The sequence below is a fragment of the Papaver somniferum genome, chromosome 11 (assembly GCF_003573695.1).
Source record: "Papaver somniferum cultivar HN1 chromosome 11, ASM357369v1, whole genome shotgun sequence".
Taxonomy (NCBI): Eukaryota; Viridiplantae; Streptophyta; class Magnoliopsida; order Ranunculales; family Papaveraceae; genus Papaver; species Papaver somniferum.
In genome coordinates, this window is record NC_039368.1 from 130,724,420 (window position 1) to 130,744,011 (window position 19,592).

At 37.6% G+C, this 19,592-nt stretch overlaps 1 long non-coding RNA gene across 1 annotated transcript; it reads right to left on the reverse strand.

Moving 5' to 3' along the window:
- Positions 1 to 17,514: 17,514 nt before the first annotated feature.
- LOC113321384 lies at positions 17,515 to 19,158 on the reverse strand. The gene is made up of 2 exons (XR_003346629.1): positions 18,452 to 19,158; positions 17,515 to 17,877 (listed from the first exon to the last, which is right to left on the reverse strand). It is a non-coding gene; the product is annotated as an uncharacterized LOC113321384 (long non-coding RNA).
- Positions 19,159 to 19,592: the final 434 nt, after the last annotated feature.

The following is a 19,592-nucleotide window of genomic DNA, read 5'->3' on the forward strand; positions in this document are numbered from 1 at the left end:
CCTCTTATTCTTTTGCGAATTTCCGATGTAGGGTGTAAAATTAATCAATACCTCCCCAGCTGTGCTTCTATAAGCTTTGAACCTTACGAGATCCTTCTTTCCCTTGGGGTTCACGAGGCATCTCGCCGCTTCTTATTCTGAATTTCGTCTGCGCTTCTCACGTTGTCTCCCTCTTTGACTTTCTTATTTCACTTGCTCTTGCCTTTGCCTTTCTTCGACTTTCTTAAAATGCTGAGTCTTGCGAGGATAAAGCTAAAGCAAAACATAAAATGTAAAGGTATATACTCGCCTCTTGTTCTTGTTGAGCATTAGCCGATCAAGACGAGGTAGATAAAACTATTATTTTCCATTGGTAACTTTGCCTCTTGTTCTTGTTATTTCATTGCGTCCTCACAAGCTTTGAATCTCGCTAAATCTTTTATTTACCCTCCTTTTTTTTGGAATCCATAAAGCATCTTGTCGTATTTAGTTCTTGTTCACTTTCTCGTTGTTACATGTTACTTTATACAAGGTCTTATTGCGCCTCCTAATTAAGGTCTTATTGTGCCTCATCCTTTTTTAAGGATTTTAATTCAGCGAAGTCTCAGGCGCTTATTACTCTTGCGAATAATAATCCCTCAACCTCGCCTTAACATTTATTTTTCCCCATATCGCGACAAAGCGATAGGTCTACCCATTCCCATGAATGTTAGTCCCATGACATTGCCGTCTTTTTTGGTCACAGAGCGCCCTAATCTGGAGGGTGCCATCCCTTTATATTCCCCCTGATTGCCCCTTCAAGGAGGTTAACCCTAACATGCATGCTGGTCTCCTCCCATCCAGTTATTACGACATTCAGTTGTTTTTGTGACTTCTTATCACCTTCGCCGATATGGCTTGGGGTTACGAATTCACACCCTAAGTGAGGTTTCTTTGGGATCGAATGCATCGTAGCCAATACTTGCCATACGGACATGGACGGTAACGCTCCAGACGTCCCATGCATCCACGCTCAACCGAATACGTCGGCGCCTTGGTCATATTTATGCACCCCTTATCGAAGTCCATCATAAAAGGGACCCTCGGCGGATAGGTCTTATCATTGCCCCTAAATTTCTCTCTGAGAGTTGTTCATGACATGGGTTAGGTCTTGCACTTTAATGCTAACTAGGGTGCATGCCTTGGATTCTCAGCCTTCCTAGGCGAAGGTTTTAAGTTTCCCTAGAAATTGCTTATTTCGTGATCTTTATTTGCCTCCTAATGTGAGGTCTTATTTCTCTTTGGTTCTCTTATAAGTTTGAAAATGTATATTCATGATACAATTCATCAAAATTTCATTGCTATCCTTTTGAAAATTTGATACATTATCAATTGATGGATTAAAATAAGTACATTCATCTTATTCCTACGACCCTTCCTCGATTATCAATGTTCTTCTTCTACGCGAATGTGCTCAGATTGATATCTTTTCAACTCCTTCATCTTCACTTCGTTCCTGATCTTGAACAGAATCGCGAATAATGGTTGTCTAGTTGACAGCGCATAGATGAACGAGCGCACTAAATCTTCCTCTTAGAGCCTTCCTTTTAATTCTCTACAAATCGCATCCCATCTCGCTACTAGGCTTCGCAAACTTTCAATTTCCCTTTTCTTCAACGAGAACAGTGCCGCTATTTCTGGCTTGCATGGTTCGTTTTTTGCGCATTTGTCCATCATTTCTGGCTGCAATCCGGTTGCCCTTTTAGTCATTGGGATATTGTTCCTTTTCCTACCGGCCATCTTTGATTGCTGCATTAGATACTCTTTTTCTCTGAATTCCCTCATACTATTCTCTATGCTCTTTTTAGGTCTTCCCGTTCATCTTGTTCCCCTCGCCCCTTGTTTTCTCGCCGGTATTCGCATCGTCCTACAGTTTTTAATGCCAGTGACTTTCTCTCTGCTTGCTTTCTTCTTAGATGATCGTTTTTAATTAAAAGTTTCTCATTTTGCCTTTCCAACCTTATACGCTCCCTCACCAAATCTTTCTTCTTTCGTCTTTCTTGATAGAGTTCCTTCTTCAATCATTCCATCTCTTCTTCTTCGCAAGCCTTTCCTCCCTTGTATAGAGAATCATGTAATTCGAAGCTTCCCTCAGCCTCTTGGATCGATACTTTTTTGCGCTTAGAGGTTTTTGTCTTTGCTCCTCCTCGCGGGGTTTGTTTTTCCTTGATGGCAGGGGTTTCTTTCTCATTTCTCGCTAACTCGCTTCCTTCAGCCGTTTTTCCCTTATTTGTCTTTCCGCTTTTCTTTATTTCTGATAGACGCATTTATGTGTCTTTTTTCATCTCTATTGTATATATTATTAGTACCCATTTTTGTACTTATTTCGGTATTTTATCTCTTTGTAGGTGTTTTTGGAGAAATAAGCTTTTGCGGCGAAATTGGCTCGAAAAACACCTACAAAGAGATAAAACGTGTATGAAGATAATCGATATCTGGAAGTTACCAAATACTTTTTCTATAGTATCGATTTTATTTCGGTATACTAAGATCGATTTTGCTGCACGTGCTAAGTGTAGTCATTTTACTTTTTAGATTAGATTTGCTCGAGGACTAGCAAATAATAGGTTTGGGGGTATTTGATAGACACATTTTTGTGTCTACTTTGTCCTCAATGTCTGTATTATCGGAACTCTATTTCTGTACTAATATTGTGTTTTTATGTATTTTTAGGAAATAAACATTTTTGGAAAATTCGGCTCAAAAAGTTGATTTTGGCACCCGTAGGACAAGTGTTATTCGGACTCTCGCTTTTGGATAAGGGGTAACCTAATTACTAAGGGGCACCCCCTGGTCACCCCCAAGGCATCTGCTATTCGCACCCCAGTTCAGGATAGGGGGCATATCATCTTCAACATTCAAATTCGTGTTTTGGCGGGAAAACCATTTTCACTCCTGACAGATTTTCAATCAGCAAAATGAAGGTGTTCTAGTGCGATTCAATCGCTGAAAATTGGTGAAAAGTTGTGATTTAACATGGAAAAGCTGTTGTGACTGTTCTCTTAGCTCAAATTTGGCTAGAATTGGCTATCCAATTCACGGGATCAAAACAGGTAAAACACATGCAGAAGAGTTTCTCTACGACTTCTGGAAGATTTTGTGTGTGTTATGCTCGTGTTTCATGCATCGAGCAACCTTTTGGAGCATGTGTAATCGAATTGGAGCGTGCTGGACCAGAGAAAATACTTGAAAATCTAAAACATGAAAGAAAATATCCGAAATATTTTCTTTCACTGCCGAGGATTTGTGGAGTTATGGAGGAGATTCGATGCATGCTTCGGGTTTAAATAGAGCCCTTGGAGGTCAGAGAAAGGGTGTCGAGAGTTGGGAGGAGAAGAGAGGAAGCTGCAGAGGAAGAATCACGAATTCTCTCTGTTGCTGCTGCTGTTCGTGATGAAGATGAAGAACATGAAGAACGGACCTGCACCAGCAGTCGTTTATCAACAGTGAAACAGACTCACAGGCGTGGGTCCTAGGTGTGGTTCTTAGAGATACAGTAACAATAGCATTTCCTCTGTGTCGTTCATTTTGGACGCTTTCTGTGGGTCGCACATTCACTGTTTTATTATTTCATCTCCATTTTCATCCTTGTAAACACCCTTTGAGCAATAAATAAATATTTTGAGCGTGTTTTTATCATGATGAGCTAAACCCCAACACTGGGATGACGGAGGAAGCCCTATTTCACGCATGTGGTAATTCTAATAATTCTTTTATGACTATTTGCATTGATTTTTAATCGATTTATGATTTTTATTGAGTGGGTGTGATTTCGTTTGATGGTGTATGCTTGGTCTATGTATTTTTGATACATCATGCTTTTGATTTACAGTCATTGCTTTTCAAAAATCTATTTTTGGCAAAGAACAAGAGTCCATATTTTTATTATTTGAACTATAATTGATTGGAATTATTATTTGAGTCGCATGAATGGAATTTGGTGGAATCCTGAGTCTCAGTCTCTCTCGACATTGTGACAAACCTTTTGTATATATATATTTTCTATTTTTATTTTAAGTTTAGAACCCAATCTTATCAAGTCCGAGTTATACGAACTTTACTACCACTTAAAAACTACATCAATTTTTGGCGCCGCCGACGCGGATTTGTATTAGGTTTTAGGTTTTAGATTTATTTTATTTCTTTTAGAATTTTTGTTCTCTTTTATGCATTTGGTATTTTTTTTGATTCTTTTCAAATTTGGAACGAAGCTACAAGAAAAAAAAAGTGCTATAAAAGGAAAGCATCGCCAAAGAAGGAAAGAAAAGAGGAATCCAAAAGGAGTGAAGAAGAATATTTTGTATATAGTTATTTTGGTTTATTTTTAGAAACTGTAGATAGGGTTTTAGTTTTTGTAATTTTTCATTTTATTTTTGGACACTTTTTGGACTTTATTTTTGGACTGGACATTATTTTTAAAACCCTAAGGAAGGGTTAAGATTAAATATAAACTGTTTGCAGGGAAGGACGACAGTTACGATACTGTCTCGGCCCCTCGGGTTCGTACACTGACATCGGAGTCGGTGGCCTGAGTCGACTTCAACGGTTCATCGCCCGTCTGGTACGGGAGGTAAGACTCTATCCACCTACGAATCCCCTGTCAGTGGGTTTTATTTTGTGTGACAACTCACACCCCTACAATAGAATGTCGAACTGGTATTACAATAGCCAATACAACGAATATCCGACTGAGTTTCAAAATGGACGTTACTACTTTGACCATAATGTGAATAGTGGTTGGGAACATCAGCCTTTTCAAGGTTATGGCTCATACCTTGATGAGACCAATTACTATCCACACACGCACCGGTCATACGAGAAAAATTCTTATATTTCTCCTTTAGAAGAGTCCCTCAGGAAATTAGAGGAGTCGACACGTAATTTCGCTGAGATGAATAACTTAGTTTATGACGAAAGAGAACTTTCTATAGAGGAATCCTTCAAGATGATAGCTGAGACGAACGAAAGAATTGCTCGAAATAATCTTAATTTCCAATACAGTGTTTCCAATAATACCCTTGAAACTGAGGATAGTAATTTTCATAATCAAGATGCCGAGGTTAGAATTGATAACACTACTTGTTTAGATGAGGTTCAACCATTTTCATGTTATTATGATGATTATGATGAGGATAGTGCTGATAAAGAATTTGACACATATAGGCATAGTGATCAGGAATCTGTTACTCCAATTGAGCTTTACAATGATACTATTATTTCTAGTTCAAATCCAAATAATTTTAATAATTATTCACCTATTCAAAAGGACGAGGATTTGATTAGAGATACTCCCGTTTTAGACGATGTAGTATTTCCTTATGATTACGAAGCCAACGATGGTTTGGAGGAATGAGTTTTTCTGAGAATATTGTTTTAGAGTCTAGCGATTTTGAAAAATTAGTCTTAGACAAAGAAAGTGAACTCGTAGAAATGAGTGAGGATGAACCATACTTAGAAGAATCAATTGACCATTTTCAGGAATCTAATGACCTAGAAATTAGGGAAGTTGTGACTAGTCTTTCTAGAGACACTGAAAACTCTAAGTTTGGGGGTAATTATCATTCTCCATGTGCTTTAACTATTAGAAAGGTCCCTCACTTGGGACTTGACATATGTGCCTCAACCATTTTACAAGATTATCTTCATACACGTTTTCCTGAACATAGTGATGTCCATAAGGATGTTCAGTTGTTAGAAACCCATCCTCTGGTTGATGAGGTTAGACCAGGCTATGATACTAAGATCGATTTTGTTTTCCCACCAAATACTTTTCTTCCAAATGTGGGGGTATCTTCATACACGTTTTATCTCTTTGTAGAACAAATCGATCGGAGGTTAGACTGGTCTAACCTCATCAACCAGAGGATGGGTTTCTAACAACTGAACTTCCTTATGGACATCACTAGGTTCAGGAAAACGTGTATGAAGATAATCTTGTAAAATGGTTGAGGCACATATGTCAAGTCCCAAGTGAGGGACCTTTATAATAGTTAAAGCACATGGAGAATGATAATCATCCCCAAACTTAGAGTTTTCAGTGTCTCTAGAAAGACTAGTCACAACTTCCCTAATTTCTAGGTCATTAGATTCCTGAAAATGGTCAATTGATTCTTCTAAGTATGGTTCATCCTCACTCATCTCTACGAGTTCACTTTCTTTGTGTAAGACTAATATTTCTAAATCGCTAGACTCTAAAACAATATTCTCAGAAAAACTCGTTCCTCCAAACCATCGTTGGCTTCGTAATCATAAGGAAATACTACATCGTCTAAAACGGGAGTATCTCTAATCAAATCCTCGTCCTTTTTAATAGGTGAATAATTCTTAAAATTATTTGGATTTGAACTAGAAATAGTAATATCATTGTAAAGCTCAATTGGAGTAACAAATTCCTGATCACTATGCCTATATGTGTCAAATTCTTCATCATAACTATCCTCATCATAATCATCATAATAACATGAAAATGGTTGAACCTCATCTAAACAAGTAGTGTTACCAATTCTAACCTCGACATCTTGATTATGAAAATTACTATCCTCAGTTTCAAGGGTATTATTGGAAACACTGTATTGGAAATTAAGATTATTTCGAGCAATTCTTTCGTTCGTCTAAGCTATCAGCTTGAAGGATTCCTCTACAGAAAGTTCTCTTTCGTCATAAACTAAGTTATTCATCTCAGCGAACTTACGTGTCGACTCCTCTAATTTCCTGAGGGACTCTTCTAAAGGAGAAATATAAGAATTTTGCTCGTATGACCGGTGCGTGTGTGGATAGTAATTGGGCTCATCAAGGTATGAGCCATAACCTTGAAAAGGCTGATGTTCCCAACCACTATTCACATTATGGTCAAAGTAGTAACGTCCATTTTGAAACTCAGTCGGATATTCGTTGTATTGGCTATTGTAATACCAGTTCGACATTCTATTGCAGAGGTGTGAGTTGTCACACAAAATAAAACCCACTGATAGGGGATTCGTGGGTGGATAGAGTCTTACCTCCCGTACCAGACGGGCGATGAACCGTTGAAGTCGACTCAGGCCACCGACTCCGATGTCAGTGTACGAACCCGAGGGGCCGAGACAGTATCGTAACTGTCATCCTTCCCTGCAAACAGTTTATATTTAATCTTAACCCTTCCTTAGGGTTTTAAAAATAATGTCCAGTCCAAAAATAAAGTCCAAAAAGTGTCCAAAAATAAAAAGAAAAATTACAAAAACTAAAACCCTATTTACAGTTTCTAAAAATAAAACAAAATAAATATATACAAAATATTCTTCTTCACTCCTTTTGGATTCCTCTTTTCTTTCATTCTTTGGTGATGATTTCCTTTTATAGCACTTTTTTTTTCTTGTAGCTTCGTTCTAAATCTGAAAAGAATCAAAAAAAAATACCAAAGGCATAAAAAAGAGAACAAAAATTCTAAAAGAAATAAAATAAATCTAAAACCTAAAACCTAATACAAATCCCCGGCAACGGCGCCAAAAATTGATGTGGTTTTAATTGTTGTAGAAAAAGTGGTAATAAGATTCGTTCAACTCGGATTGTGTAAAGGTTTGATTTAAGAACTAAGAATAAAAATACTAAAAATATATTCACAAGGTTGTCACGAATATCGAGAGGTACTGAGACTTAGGATTTCACCACTAATCACAATCACTTGGTTCAAATAATGACTCAAAACAATTCTAGCTCTTTTATAGACTCTATTTCTTTGCCAAAGGTAGATTTTGTACAACATTAATTGTAAATCACAAGCATGACGCATCAAAGCTCTAAGTCTAAGCATACGACATCAAACGAAATCACAAATAATTAGTAAAAACCATAAATCAATTTAAATCAAGTGCAAAAGTCATGAAGAATCAATTATAATTACCAAACAATTGTGAAATAAGGCTTCCTCCATCGTCCCAGTGATGGGATTTAGCTCCTCATATTAATCACTTTCTCAAAATACATGTTTATAGCCCAAAAGTTGATTAAAAGAATGAAAAAGTAATAAGCAGACAGTTTGCAACGTTTATAAGCGTTATAGACTGACTGTTTCTGTTATAAGCGGAACTGTTACAGAACGATAGAAGCTAAGTGTCGTAGAAGGACGACAGTTTTGTGCGACAGTTAGGTGAGGGTCGATGTTCCTCGTGTTCTTCCTTCTACACCAGCAGAAACGAATGTCTGTAACTCTGATTTTTGTCTCCTGTGGTTCTCTAAATTACCCCAAACTATTCGAACCCCTTCCTTGAACTCCCAGCAACTTATATATAGCCAACAGAGCGATTAAATCTCTCCCAAATCGCTTCGAAATCTCTTCTTTCCTTCCTTGGCAGTCACGACAATAATTCCTTCCATAAATTGTTTCACGCGTTTCTGAGCTTACCCACTTATCTCAAACTCTTCCTTAGATAGAATATGTACCTTTGGAACGAATTTCTTGCCTTTAATCTCTCTGAATGTTCAAAACAAACTCGACAGGGACCGTGTTTCCTTTTTTTACTCTATTTCCTTTTTCTGGCCATTCCAGCCCAAGTTGATCGGTCCAATTGTTTCTAATGAACTTGTTAAGTCATATCAAGTCCAGCCCAATCGATTTCAAGTGTTGAATCACCCTGAAACTCGTTCAAATCTTCAATCCAAAATCAACAGCGTCCGCATGCATTTTTCCCGCCAAAAAACCGTTTTAAACGTGAAGAAGAAGGGTGTCCCCCTATCCAGTTCCGGTGTCCCTTTAGCACATGCCTAGAAATGGGTTACCCCTTATCCAAAGCAAGAGTCCGAATAGAAAATGTCCTCCCAGGTGCCTTTAACAACTTTTCGAGCCAATTTCGCCGCAAAATCTTATTTCTCCAAAAACACCTACAAAAAGATAAAATACCGAAATAAGTACAAAAATAGGTACTAATAATATACACAATAGAGATGAAAATAGACACATAAATGCGTCTATCAATTTCATCTTGGCTTCCCTTTTCCGGAGTCATCTCGCGGTTCTTCTCGCCATCCGTCGTTGTTTTTTCCGCTTCTTCTACGTCTTTCTGTGATGCAACTAGCTTTTCACTTGTCCCAATCGTGAATACCATCAGCCGCTCTGCTCTTCTTTCTTCGCATGCCTCCTTTTTTTGTTCTATTCTCTTCCTTATTTTCTCCTCACAATTATGGACATCCTTTTTAATACAATCATGCGCGTCCTTAAGATCTCCCCTTATCTCGCCAATTGCACTTGGTATAGGAAACTGTATGGCCTGATGATATGTAAATGAAATTCCTTTTATCTCGTGTATCCATGGTCTTCCTATAAGAGAATTGTAAGGCGAGTCTATGTCTATCACGTAGACTGTGAGTTTCGTTTCCAACTCGCCAACGAAAATCTTTACATCTAGTTCTCCCTTTGGCTTAGATGCAACTCCGTTAAACCCATATATGTTGTACGTCGATGGCACGAGATACGAGTCCTTGTATCCCATGGTCCTAAAGGTATGATAAAAGAGTATGTCGACCGAGCTCCCCGTATCTACCAAGATTCTGTCAATTGCCCAGATTTTCCCTTTATCGGCTTGATCTTCTTCCCACTTTGAGTATTTCCCAAAATTCAAGGTTATAACCAAAGGGTATGTATGCGAATTTCCTCCTTCGGGTGCATCCTTCGCTGAAAACATTATTTCTCTTTTCTGCCATTCCTCTAACGGTTCCTTCGTGTTGATGCTGAATATTTCGTTTCCTTCGAAGTCCCTCTTATATACTATCTTGAGTATGTTGTCATGGAAATTTCGGATACTCTTCGCTGCATGTATTATCGTATTACAATTTGGCCTTTGTGCTCCTCGATCTATTTCAATTCGGTATACCTTATGATTGTCACGAGGTGGTGGCGGCACATAATTTTCTAGAAAATGTGTGAGTTTTCCCTGCTCTATCAGACGATGTATAATACGTCGAATGTTTCGACAATCATTTGTGTGATGCCCGTGAAAGCGATGATATCTGCAGAACTCATGACTCCTTGTCCCCGGAGGTGGCTTTATTCCCAAATTTGGTGGTGGTGGGATCTCCTCTGTTAATACTATTGCCTCCCATACCTTTTCTACAGTTGTGTTAAGTCTAGGGAGCTTTATGTCTTCAAAGGCTGGTGCATTTGGTCTCCGCTCTCCAAATCTGTGTCCCTGGTTTTTTCTTTGTTGATATCCTGTGTTGTAGCTTCGTGGCTCATAATTCCTTCGTCTTGACTCTTCATATATCTGTTGATCGATCCACTCTTGATCTCCACTTGATACAGCCACTAAATTCGATGGGACTGGAGTTGATGGCTCACCTTTTTTCATATTTCGGATCATTCTCCACGATATGCACTGCCCTTGGTAATAGTCTTGAATGCCCTTCCTTCGCTGGAATCGGTATTGCTTCGCTGACTTGCCTCTGCTTTTCTTCCAACGCTATGTACTCCTCTTGGTACTCTCTTAATTCATTCATCGTCAATGAGTTTCGAATAATGAATATTTGAGTGTACAACAAATTAGTTGGGATTAACGCGTTCACAAAAGCTAGGATGAAATTTTTCTCGTCAACTCTCCCTGCAAGCTCGCTGCATACCGTCCTCCACCTCTTTACCAATCCTCGCAGGCTTTCCGTAGGTCTCCTTCTTAAATTGAATAGAGTCTCAATCCCTGGCCTCAGCATGTTGGTAGTTATGTAAGTGGTCAGGAATATTCTCTGTAAGTCTTTGAACGACGAAATTGATCTTTCTGGTAGCCCATCAAACCAAGCCAATGCTTCCCCGTCCAAGCTCGCGGGGAAATATCAACAAAGTACCGCATCATTTCGTCCCCATTGCATCAACGAAAGAGTGTATTGTTTCAAATGCTGCACAGCACTTTCGGATCCGCTGAATATGCTCGGAAGCGTTGGCAGCACACATTTCTCTGGGATGTCCGCGTACATTATCTCATAAGTAAATAGAGATTTATCGGACTCTTATATTGCCTCTGCCAGCTGCACTCTGCCACCTCTTCGCGAATTATTTATCAACGTCCTCATATCTCGCAGCTCATCCAAGACTTCCTGGTTCAGGTTCCTTCCGTTTTCTTCCCGACGACCTCCTCTCATCACGCCGAGCCTTCCTTCACCATGCCTCCTTTCTTCCTCATTCCTCCGGTCGAACTCCCGCTGTCTTTCGTCTTCTTGCCTCCTATCATTTTCCTCATATCTCCACCTTTGATCTTCCCAACCTGATATTTCCAATGCCCTTCTCAGTTCTCTTTCTTCACTTCGTCTCCTTTTTCGCTCTCCTCCGTCGTCCTCGCGGGTATATCTCCTTCTTCGTAACTCTTCTTCTCCGGATGATATCATGTCCGCCTCTGAATCCGTGACGTCAGTTGTAGCTTGCTCGTTCAGTTGGCGATTTTGTAGCATCATCTTGGCGTTTTGTCTCGTCAATCGGGCATGCTGCTCTGCTAGATCCCTGTCTCGTTCCTTTTCAAGGAGGAGCGTTTCCCTCAGCTGATCCACGCCTTGCCTTTCTCCTGTAGCCGATGTTTCTCCTCTTTTGGCCTCTAATCGCTTGCTTCTCCTCGTCGTTATCATGTGTGCCGCTCGATCTGGAGTTCTAGTCATCAACTTATCCTAGTTCAATATCAACTATCCTCTAAACCCTAATATTAAAAGGGATGTATCGCTAAGATCTCTCACTCTTACAATTTCAGCTTCTTCCCACTCCTTAGATGAGGATGAATCCTCAATCTAAGTTCCTTGTTTCTGGACGCCAAAATGTAACTACTGCAAATCCAGTAGTACACCCAAAAGGAAAGTGGCCAAGATCTAAGACATGTTAAGTAATATAAACTAGAAAACCTTTATTGATGAATTCTAAGGAAATAAAATGCAAGTTCTTGAACACAAGGAAACCCTAATCTCACTCTCTACGCTAAGCTCTTTTCTCTCTCCAAAATCCGATCCCCATTTCCTTACCCAAGGACCTCTATTTATATGCCAATCAAACCTAATGGGGTACAACTTATTTTACTTCGCCAAGTTCTTCGGGAGTGCTTTATATTTCGCCCATGCCATTTTCCATAAAGTTTTTCCCCTTTTTTCGCTATCTTCACATGGGTTTGTCGGGACACCTGTCTCTTTTCTTGCTCCCATATATATTTACTTCGCAATCGATCTTTTCAACCAAGTTACCGTACTTTGCCCTTTCTGTTTCGTCGTTGATATCTTGTTGGGTACTCTAACTTGGTCTTTCGTAACTTAGATTTTTCGTGTAAGTCTCTTCGCATCCCCTTTGTACTTCGCAGGATTGATCGATGACGAGGTAATTCTGACATTCGAATTGACAAGTCCCTGACTGGGATCTCTAAGTGAGATTCTCTAGCATACTTCTTCCTTTTATGTCCGACATGTGGCGAACCTATTTCGTGTATCCACATACAACTTACAAGTCAATGTAATGAACACTCTATTCATGTTTGATGCTTCTGTTTTCGGGGTGGGCTAAGAGTTATTTTTACGAGATTCATGAGGTCATTTAACTTATGTGAATAAACCTACATTTGAACCGTTAAAACTATTAATTAATACTAATAGTAATGGTGTTTCCCATCAATGTTTTAAAATCCAGACCGGACCGGCCGGTTGGACCGGTAAACCGGTGACCCGGTAGAGAAAAGGATTGGATCGCCCTTGACCCACTAATCTGCTCTAAAAACCAGTAAATCAGGTGAACCGTCCGGTCCAACCGGTGACTCGTCCGACCCAGTTGGGTTATTACCCGGTTCACCCGGTTGCTCTTCCATCAAACAAAATTTTCGTTCTTTGATTTCCATTAAAACAGCTCTTTCATTCCAATGTATTGTTATGATTTATTTTTCTCGAGAAGTTTATAACAATTAAAAGATAGATTTTGGCTTAAAGAATCAGATCTATAATTAATCATCCACCATCAAATCCGTAAGAATCAGATCTATGATTAGGAAACTAGAAAATTTTCCTCTCATAAGAAAAATAATTCATGAAATAGAACTCAACCTTGAAGACAATATGAAATCGTTGGATGGATGTAGAAAAGGAAAGCAGGAATTATACAGATGATTATGTTTACTTCTCTCCCTCAGCTTAATGGAGTGGGAAAGAGTCGACCCAAAAAAATAGAAAAAGAAAGGAGAGGAAGCAAGAAGACCGAAACAGTTTGCATCGGAGTCGGAGAAGAAGCATTTGAGGGGCCGTAGGAAACATTAATAATTGATCTCCCGTCCTTTTACTATTGCATTATTATACATAAACATAAATTAACTAGTCCCACTAGCCACTGGATACCAACACAAAAGAAGAGATATATCGTGGTTGATATATCTGGTAAGGTTAGTGCTACTTAGAGGTTAACTATGTATTAACCCACTAACCCACTGGTTGACCCACTGCTTAAACCAGTGATCCTTGACCCAGTAGTTTTACTGGTTTGATGTCCGGTCCGGATTTTAAAACATTGGTTCCCATTTGGTTGACCTAGTTTGAATTTCGAAACCCTCCAATCCACTATATACTAATATAATTCATCATCGTTTCTTGCAACCTCAAGTCGCACTTTTTTTACTTTGTATAGTACTGATACGATGTAACAAACAAAAGATCTTGATTAATGCAACTTATTAGACGAACTAAACCATCTATTAAGTAAAATTAATGCATGGGAAGTTAACTTCAACTTTGATTAATCTATGCAAGGCAACACCATCTCCCAAAAATAGTGTAAGATCCCGGTTCAGAACTTTAGACTACACAATCTAAGTTTGAGAGCGTAAAATTTCATTTTTTTCTATATGGAAGTAGATTTTTGAAAAAGCTCGAGAATTTTAGAAGTGACAGTATAATCTGTATTGCACTGGTTTAATGTCGCCCATGTGAATGAATCTTTCTCTTTCGCAGTCTAATAAAATGGTCATGTGTGATGGCTGATAGACACGTACATGCAGTGTGTTGGCGGTAAGGTATCTTACCATGATGCTGCTCCTGCAAACATATTGTGCCATGTGCATATAATAGTGTAGTTATCAACCTCATACTTTATCACTTGATTAATAATGAAAATGCAAGGCATTCCAAGCGTAGGGCTAATGACATCAATCTCTCGTTTGATTAATTTTGCCACGAGGAAATGTCACCATTGCTTGGAATGCCTTGGAAACTTCACCAATTGCACTGTCTATTTCTCACGAAATTTACTGAATCTCATCCATTGATGTTGATTGGTTACTCTAAGGATGCGATATTTGGGAAATTTATAGATATTATGATCTTGTTATCATCATGTTGATTTTGTCACACCCATATCAATTTCCTCCAATTTCTCAAAAATTTACTGTTTCAAAGTTGGATGCCGAACTTTGTTTTAGTTTTACTTTTTTTGTTTTTGATCTTCTTCTTTGATCTTTGGAGGTTAGAGCCTAGAGAAACACTTAAATACCAAACCTTAAAAAGTGTTGTTCATGCACAAGAATTACATAAAAAAATGACATTTGTGATTGTACAAATGCAACAATTTTATGTGCAAACTCGTGAACGAAACAAGTTTAATACATCTAAAAAACAAAATATGGAAAGAAGGCTTTAGAAAGCCCTATATTTTATCTATTGATCACCTCAATTAAATGGATAGCTACTTAGAAGAGGTGACCGGTAGACACACCCTCCTGATTCATTATTATGCATTGCATATTGATACAACCAATGTACAATGAAAACTTTGTGATCCGTAAAAAACGGAAAATAATGGAAGAAACTAACTGGCTTACTAAAGATTATCTTCATGCATTTCAATTATCATACTAGTGACATTTAGATGTTTTATTACTTGAATACTCCTTCAAATACGACACCTTTGCCTCAACCATCCGATAAGTTGTATCAATAGTTTGGTATCCCAAAGTTCTTTCGGCATGAACCTGGATAAACTTCCACACAAATAACTGAATCTTTTGCACTATGCTTGAAATTCTCCAAAATTTCACCCATAGAAATTCATTAATCCCCAGTGTTGCATTAATGACTGAGAGATCACCGGGATAGAATTTCGTTCAATATGAGATTGTTAGAGATAATATTTGAAGAAAAAATATGCTTTAGCCAATCTGATTTTATCATCACATTCCATCAGAAAATCCTCAAGGTTGTGATAAAATCAAAGTGGCCATCGATAATATTAAATCAAAGCGAACAAGAAACTAAAATCTAAAACCTACTATCGCAAAACGCTGTAAGTTTTCTTTGAAAACAAAAACTACTAGTTAACATTACCTAAATTTGCTCCGTAAATCCGAAACTTAGAAATATAATTGAAATACCGTAAGATTTTATGTTGGATGATCAAGAATTAATTAAGCTAAATTTGCTCGTCGGAGAACCTTTAATTTGGATATAGATGCTCAATTCATGGCGTAGAAAAATAAATGTAATTAAGTTAAAAATTAAATTGCACATATTAGACAAAATTTTCAAAAACCGAACAAAAAGAAATAACACAATTTTGGATGAAACTACACCACCCATAACAGTAGTATGTTGTTCTAGTTTCTTTAAAACTTACTCAAAACTACTGACATTGAGACTTCATTTTGATCTTAATTAATCTTTGAATGCAGTTTTTATTATGCCTTGAGCACCGCCTGGTGGTTATTAGTTATTACCACATCTATATCAATTTCCTTCGACTTCTGAAAAAACTTATTGCTTCGCATCTAAATACCAACTTTTGTTTAATTTTTGATTAACTTTTATTTTGTTCTTTCAAATATGGTGGTTAGAGCCTAGAGCAGCACTTAAATACCACGAAACTTCAGAAAAGGTAATTCACGCACGAAAATCACATGAAAACCGACATTTCTGGAATGAGTCTGTTGTTGAATTACTTCGCGCCAATGTTGTCCAGTTTCAAAATTAACTAATAATTTTCAACCAGGTAACGCAGTGGGAAATGTCATTCTTTGGGACCCTCCTAACTTTGGCTCTATGAAAGTTAATGCCTCTTTCAAATAGAAACAAGGAAAGCTAATTTTGAACTAGTACTACGTGCTAGTGCAGGTACATGCTTTAGGCCAATATTTCAAAGGAACACCTGTCCGAGGAAATGAGTTATTTAATAAATGATTTTTTAGTCTTAGTGTGGTTTGATCTCATGACCTAAGGGTCTAAGGATACTCACTCATTTTTGAGTGAATGAAATGGAACCTTTAATCCCACATTGTGGAAAATTAAAGAGGTGCTCCACTATATTACCATGTTCTCATGGATATGTTGTAAAACAATGTGGGTGGAGCCGGTGGGACGAAAAATACATGTTTCGACCCATGCCCATGTGCGTGTACCAAGCACCAAGTCCATGTCTACTTGAAATTATTTTTTGCAAGTTTTTAACTTGATAAATAATTTATTTAAGAGTTTTATTTATGGAAAAATTCCTTTTTTGTGTTTAATTGTTTTACAAGAAACAAAACTCGTTTTCTAAGAAAAAACCTAAACCTAACTTGATTTGCAAGTTAATTTTCCTATAAATACAACTCGAAAATCTCTTTCCAAAACACACAAGCAGCGACCATCTCTAGGTCTACTTTTCTTCATCTTCTTGCTTTTATTTTCGTGCGGCGTTTTACTTTTATCCCCGTTGCGAGTTTAAGAGTGGGTAACTTGTATTGTGCTAATACAAGTTATATCGGGCAGTCTTATCCTGGACACATCTTCGTAGTTGGGGTTTAGCATTACTTTAGAGTATACCCGCGAACTAATGTGTTAAGGACAGATTGTTGAACCTGTGATTCTGCCCTCATCAATTTGTTCGTAGTAGAGTTGTTTGATACGGTTCTTTATATTTATTATTTGATACATCTGACGTTTCTTGTATTGTTGCAAGACTCCAACAACACCATGACAAGAAGTTAAGCAACTGGAATGTATGTGTAATACCCCGATTTCAGCAGTGGTTCGCCGATGAAATGAAATATAAGTAATGATATGTCCTTTTCTAACACCGAGGCCTGATGGGTTCCCTTGAGTTGTGGGAAAAACTTTTCAGTTAAGCGTGTTCGGCCGAAAGTAGTCACATGATGGGTGACCTCTCGGGAAGCTGCTGCTGGATAACCGCAGTAGTGTCGTTAAAAATCCAACATTGCTGGATAACCGCGGTGGGTAAGTGGGAACAATATCGGTGTTAGTTGGGATACAACTACGGATATGTCGCTGATGTTCGGGTGGGAGAGTCTGCTGGGTTGTTATGACAGATATTGTTCTCACAAGAGGAAGTAAAACAGGATTTTAATCTCTGTCAATTTTTTTTGGGTTATTTCTATGCATATCGATCAGCAAATAATGTGGATGACATCTTAGCTAAGGAAGCTAAATCCTTTACAACTGTTGTCAATTGGACGAATGAACACGCCGACTTATATTATACAGGCTCTAGAAATAAATCTAATGTTCGGGATGAACCTAACATCCCAACATTCGATGGCTCTGTTCATTTTGATGTAAAGGTGGCCAACTCCCCAAGTTAGTTATTTTTTTAATGCATCTTTAACTTGGAAAAAAAGATTAAAAAAAAAACCCATGACCCGTTGGAGCATATGCCTACTTTTTTTTTTCTTCTTTTTTTTTGAAAATATGTCCTCTACAATACCACCCACGCGACGTGATTTTGATGCTTCAACTATCAGACGTAGTTTTCTGGCAAAGTTGTTTACATCTCACTTTGGTGTCGCTCGGTTGTTTTTCTTGATTCAATTTCAATTTCCTCCAATTTTTCATTAATTTTACTCCTCTGAGTACCAGATTTTGCTTGGTTGTCATTTTGATCTTCTTTTTCCATCATGAGGCTAGAGCCTAAAGTAACAGTAAACTTCAGTAAACATTATTTATACACGAAAATGACAGTTTTGTGATTGCACATAAGAAACGAATACAACTATACAAGAAAATAAATTGCAGATTCACAAACTTGTTGATTAAAAATGACTTTATTTTCTCAATCAATTATTCTCAATACTCCATAGGTCCGTTAGAAATGTTTTCTTCACTGGTAAGTACACGCTATCAAGGTTCTTGTTGAGCCAGTAAATTTCTAGAATCAAAGAGAAAATGTAGCAGTACACTTGCATGCAAGCATTTGGTGTTGGTGTATCGTATCCAATTCCATTTATACTTTCCATTGATGTTATCTCATGCATTTACAGGCAATGCTAATTTTCTTTTGTACTCTAGACCATCGGTAATTTTTTGCATAAAATAAATTTTCACACGTAAAAGCAGTAGGATTAGTTAAGTTAAAAATTCGTAAAAAGATCTTATGTAATTTTTCGTATAAAATAAATATTCACTCGTAAAAGCATTAGGATTAGTTAGGTTAAATTGTACTATGAATTCGTAAAAAAATCATGTGTACGTATAGTTGAAATACCTTAAGATTTTATGTTGTTCAAGAATTAATTAAGCCTAATTTGATTGCCGGAGAACCTGCAATTTGCACATGAGTGCTCAATTCATGGCGTAAAAAAAGAAATTAAATTAGATAATAAATTGATTGCGAAGATAAAAATTTCGAAGATCGAAAAAATAGAAATAACTCAACTTTGGATGAAACTACACTACCCATAGCAATGATGTGTTGTCCTAAGTATTTTTCAGTAAGTTTCAAAGAAGCTAAAAAAAATGCTAACATCGAAACTTACTGAAAAATACTAACATTGAGAATTCATTTTTATATGTTAATCTTTGGATGCAGTTTTTAGTATGCCTTGGCAACCCCGTGGTAGTTATTATCACATCTATATCAATTTCCTCCAACTTCCCGAAAACTTACTGCTTTGAATCTAGATACCAACTTTTGTTCATTTTCTTCTTTCACCTTTGGAGGTTAGAGCCTATAGCAACACTTAAATAAACTTCAGAAAATGTAATTCACGGACAAAAATTACATGTAAAACGAGTAATTCGTGGAAAGAGATAGTTTGGTAGAGAGTTGAATTAATCGTGTATGTGAAACTTGTACTATTACGTAATGTAATCTTCCAGCATTTGCTCTCCGGTTTCAACGCTGAATCCGTAATTCCCTCTTCCTCTTTCATATCATACAAAATAAAATCAATCAGCTTTGATCAGCCACCATCTCCCTTGATTTGCTGCTCCGTTCCTACTCGGTGTTTTCCCTTTTTATTTGAATATTTGTATTACTGTAGGAAACAAAGAGTCCATTCAAAGCGCACCATACCTAATCACAGGCCTGAATTCCGGCTAACTGACTAAATAGCACATGATGGCAAAAGAAAGACCGTATTTTGATTGGTGGAGGAGGGAATATAGTGACATGTAATAATATGAGACAAATGATCCATAAGCATAAACCAAAGTTTTCTCCATTTTGTACTTATGTTCTACTTGAATACTACTGTCCACATCTTAAGACAAAACTAATTAGGGCCTCATATTAGAAGACAAAAAAGGTCACCCAACCCTAATTTCAACAAACCTTTATCCAAATATTTTAGATAATGGCTATTCTATCTTTATTTAATTAGTGATAATCTTATTTAATTAGCATT